This window comes from Brassica oleracea, chromosome C5, assembly GCF_000695525.1.
Source record: "Brassica oleracea var. oleracea cultivar TO1000 chromosome C5, BOL, whole genome shotgun sequence".
Lineage (NCBI taxonomy): Eukaryota > Viridiplantae > Streptophyta > Magnoliopsida > Brassicales > Brassicaceae > Brassica > Brassica oleracea.
The window spans coordinates 20,510,387-20,515,263 of NC_027752.1; the positions used below are offsets into that span (position 1 = coordinate 20,510,387).

General features: G+C 43.9%; 1 pseudogene; it reads right to left on the reverse strand.

Annotated features, from left to right (window-relative positions):
* Positions 1-1,163: 1,163 nt before the first annotated feature.
* Positions 1,164-4,672, reverse strand: LOC106344735 (annotated as a pseudogene).
* Between the last annotated feature and the right edge of the window lie 205 nt (positions 4,673-4,877).

Consider the following 4,877-nt stretch of genomic DNA (forward strand, 5'->3'; position numbering starts at 1 on the left):
GTTAGATGTTTGAGATGTTAAAGCAAAGGGTCGTACCTCTCTGTCCCGCACATCGATCGATACCATCCTCTCCGTATCGATCGACGGCGTAGAACATAAAATTCTGCGTCATGTCTGTAATCTAACTCATATGATCTGTCAGTGTGGTTAGCTCTGTTAGACACTCCAAACATAAAAAACAAGTAAACAATCTCAAACATAAAGCATAGATATGTCTAAAATAAAAATCCTACAAGTTCGAAAAATAGAAAAAAAAACAAGTGCATAAGGGAAAGGATAGAAATGAGAGGACTAGTCGCTGTCCTCGCTGGTCTCGTCGTCGCTCTCAGATGAGGGGTCTCTGCGCTGCCTAGAACGTCCTGCTGCTGCTGGTGAGTGAGCTCTGATGGTCCTCCTGCTCGTGCAAGATACTCTAGCCCATATGGCACGAAGAGCATCCACAACTACCCTCTGAAAGTCTCCCTGATCGCGCATAGGGATGTCTGGTATGTTCGGGAAGTCAGGAAGAGGTGCCTCTGGAGGTCCCTGTGTAGCTCTCGCTCGACGCACTCCGGGAGGTCTACGCGGAATGGCTGGAAGATCGCGGAGGAGCTGGGCATCGGGCATGAACCGGAGTCTCTCGACACTGTTATCAAAGTCTTTGATCGTCCTGTTCAGCATCTGCAGTAGACGGTGCTGGTTCCCGATCCTGAAACTCCAGAGAAGTTGCTCCTTGAGCCAACCTGAGTTCATCAGGTGTGTCTCGTCCAAGAAGCGGTGGGAGATGTCGGCTGTGCTCGGGTCTAGGCGGATGCCTGGATACTCAAAGATCGGTGTCAGCAAACTCCCAACCGTCTCCTTCTTCCTGCTCTTGCCCGTGAAGGGCTTTTTCTTCAGTTCCACCAAGTGCGCAGTTCTTCTTCAGGTCCACCAAGTAGCTCCGAGGTTTGGAGTCACCACGTCGTCGATCTCATCGAGATGAGTCAGGTTCACCAAGCCGTTTACTCCACAGAAGAGTAGTGTAAGCTCATGTATCCTCACCTTGTTGGGCTCCATCTTGCAGACCAACGTGTTTGCAAGAGCCCGTAGAAAGTACCGGAGGGTAGGGTGACGGATATCTGTCTGCGTGGCGGAGTTTGAGTCCCACGCTCCCATGCCGATGATCTCCTAGAAACTGTTGAGGCCTAGGAAGGGTGGGAGCTTGCTCGGAGTCGCAGTCTCATCGAAACCGTAGATACGGCAGAGCTCGGGGATGGAGATCCTGTATCGAATCCCCGTGGCGAAGAAGGACAGTGTACCATCTCCTGCCACCTCGCCTTCGAGGTGTTGTACGTGAACTCGACTGTGGCCATAAACTGTCTGACCAAGTCAACGTGGAGATCGTAAGCGTGAGTGGCCATGGTGCCAAGTCCGAGCTGCGTGATCATCTCGTCGATGTCTTTCTCGATCCGTAGCTTCCATAAGAGGTATGGGTCAATGAAACGTGTGGGCTCGTTAGAGACGCCAAGCCAAGCATTGTAGAACAAGCTGTCGTAGTCATCCCAATCATCTGTGAGCGCGCGGTTGATGCACTCCTTGCTGTTGACCGCTTTCTTCGGGTCTGCGAACCTCTCGACTGTGGCGATGGGTGTTTTGTCGTCACGAGGCCAAGGGTCGCGGTGCTGTACGGAGGTGCAAGCTTCGTCGAATCTCCTCTTCGTCCTCCTCTCACGTCTCTCTGCGGCTTCGTCTTAGCTCATCTGAAAACAAACAAAAAAGAGAGTAGGAGTGAGATAGTGTTATCAATATATTTTGATATCGATTGATGATGTATGTGAGACATCGATCGATATATGCCATCAAGGGTTAGTCGATAATAAGGATATCGATCGATGCTATAGAGTTCGCGTCGATCGATGTCGAATTCTGAAACCTGCAAAAACAACTCAAGTCCAAATCGTACTTTCAAGGTATCAACAGCATAAGATTCACAATCCTAACACTAGATAATCATTAGAAACTTCAAAACCATCCCAAATTCAAGCCTAATCATAAGTTCTAGTTCATCTCAAAACTCAACTCTAAAAATTCCTAATAAAAGAGAATTTCGAAGTCAAACCTTGTAGATGGGTGAGTGAATGAACTAAACAGATAGAGAATGAGAAATCGAGTGGATTAGGGCGAGAAACGGAAGAAATCCATCGAGAATCGAGAGAGAAAAGAGTGGTTTTGATTTCGTTAGGGTTTTGCGAATGAGAGGAGAAAGAGGCGGATGTCGAGTTAAACGAGGTAAACCCTCGATATGGCCGCATCGATCGATGGCAGAACAGCTACATCGATCGATATTTCTCCAAATAAACTACTCCTAATTTCTATTACTCCTAATATTTTACTAACAAAAAGATATAAAATAGGTATAGATATAATTAAAACTACAAGAAAATATATATAGATTTTTGTGGTTTTTGTTGTGTTTTTGTTTTTGTTTGTGTTTTTTTTTTTGAAAATGGGTTGCCTCCCATTCAGCGCTTAAATTTAAAGTCTTTAGCTCGACTTTCTGAATAAACTAGTTACCAGGGGTTCTTAGATTAATGGGCTGATTCGCTGGTGGTTTTGCCCAATAATGTTTCACTCGTTGGCCGTTAACTGTAAACTCATCGCCTTTATCACTTTTTAGAGTTATGGCTCCGAAGGGTTTTACGTCTGTTACTGTGAATGGTCCGGACCAACGAGATCTAAGCTTTCCAGGAAATAACGTTAGCCGAGAGTTATAAAGAAGGACTTGATCATCCGGTTCAAAGTGTCGGGATAACATCTTCTTATCGTGGTACGCTTTAGTCCTTTCTTTATATAGTTTCAAATTCTCATAGGCTAAATGTCTGATTTCATCAAGTTCGTTAAGCTGGATGAGTCTCCTTTCAGCAGCAGGCTTTATATCAAAATTCAGAAGTTTAGTGGCCCAAGCTGCTTCATGCTCCAGTTCGACTGGTAAATGACAGGATTTGCCATAAAGGAGGTGGAATGGTGTTGTTCCCAACGGTGTCTTATAGGCGGTCCTGTAGGTCCAAAGTGCATTATCTAGTTTCCTAGACCAATCCCTCTTGGAAATTCCTACAGTTTTCTCTAGAATTTCTTTGATTTGCCGATTAGAGACTTCTACTTGTCCACTAGTTTGCGGGTGGTAGGGTGTAGCTACTCTATGTTGAACATCGTTCCTTTTAAGCAATCCATCAAAGACCTTATTGATGAAATGAGTTCCACCGTCACTGATGACTATTCTAGGAACTCCAAACCGTGGAAATATTATGCTCTTGAAAAGCTTAATAACGACATATGCGTCATTTGTTGGGGAAGCTATTGCTTCAACCCATTTGGATACGTAGTCTACAGCGACTTGTATATATTTGTTTCCGTATGAGGATGGGAAAGGACCCATGAAATCTATCCCCCTGCAATCGAAGACCTCTACTTCCAGAATGAACTTATGTTCCATTTTGTGTCTTTTGCTGATTTTTCCTCGTCTTTGGCATCTGTCGCATTGTGTTATAAATGCATGGACATCGCGAAAAGTCGTCGGCCACCAGAATCCTGCTTGAAGAATTTTCGAAACCGTTTTGTAGGTGGCGAAATGTCCTGCATAGTCAGATCCATGACATTGGTATATAATGTCCGGGATTTCGGCTTCGGATACGCATCGTCTGTATATCCCATCAGAGCAATGCCTGTAGAGGTATGGTTTGTCCCAATGATATCTTCTAACATCTCTGAAGAATTTCTTCCTCATATATCCCTTGAGTTCTTCAGGTTCGAATTCGGCTGCCAAATAGTTGACTATGTCAGCATACCAGGGTCGATCTTTTGAGTTTCTACCAATTGCGTGCACCTCACGTTGCGATTCTTCACCAGGTGTGATATTTATCTTATCACCAGCAACGTTAACCGTTATGTCAATATTTATTTTTATAGACGAGGTACCGTTATTGTGGTTACTAGGGAATCGAGGTGTTGCGATACTGTCGTTATCGATCGATGTATCACTACTTGAATCGATCGATATGTTTTCTTTCGTATCGATCGATGTCTCATCGGAATTGAGAGATATTTGACCTACGAAAGATGTATCTATTTGTGCAACGTTCTCGGTTGGGAAGAAATCGTCTATAGGGACGTTATCCTCTATTCTGATTCGAGAAAAATGGTCAGCGACTCCATTATCTACTCCTCGTTTATCTTTAATTTCAATATCAAACTCTTGGAGTAGTAAAATCCAGCGTATGAGTCGAGATTTTGCATCTTTCTTTTGCATCAAATATTTAATGGCAGCGTGGTCAGTATGAACTATCACGTATGTGCCAATTAGATATTGACGGAATTTTTCAAATGCATAAACTACGGTTTGCATCAAATATTTAATGGCAGCGTGGTTAGTATGAACTATCACGTGTGTGCCAATTAGATATTGACGGAATTTTTCAAATGCATAAACTACGGCGAGTAGTTCTTTTTCTGTTGTTGCAAAATTCCGTTGCGCTTCATCAAGCGTACGACTGGCATAGTAGATGGCATGCAACTTTTTATCTTTCCTTTGGCCCAAAACTGCTCCTAGCGCAAAGTCACTCGCATCGCACATGATCTCGAAGGGGATATTCCAGTCGGGGGCTTGAACGACGGGGGCAGTTATAAGGGATTTTTTTAAATCATCGAAAGCTTTCATGCATTCTGGGGTAAAGTCGAACTTTACTTTCTTGCATAAAAGGTTATTTAAAGGTCTAGCGATCTTGCTAAAACTTGTATAAACCTCCTATAAAATCCGGCGTGTCCGAGAAAACTTCGCACGTCTTTTACAGTTTTGGGTGCTGGTAGACCGGTCATTACCTCAATTTTAGCTCTATCTATCGCTATACCAGCGGCAGAAACTT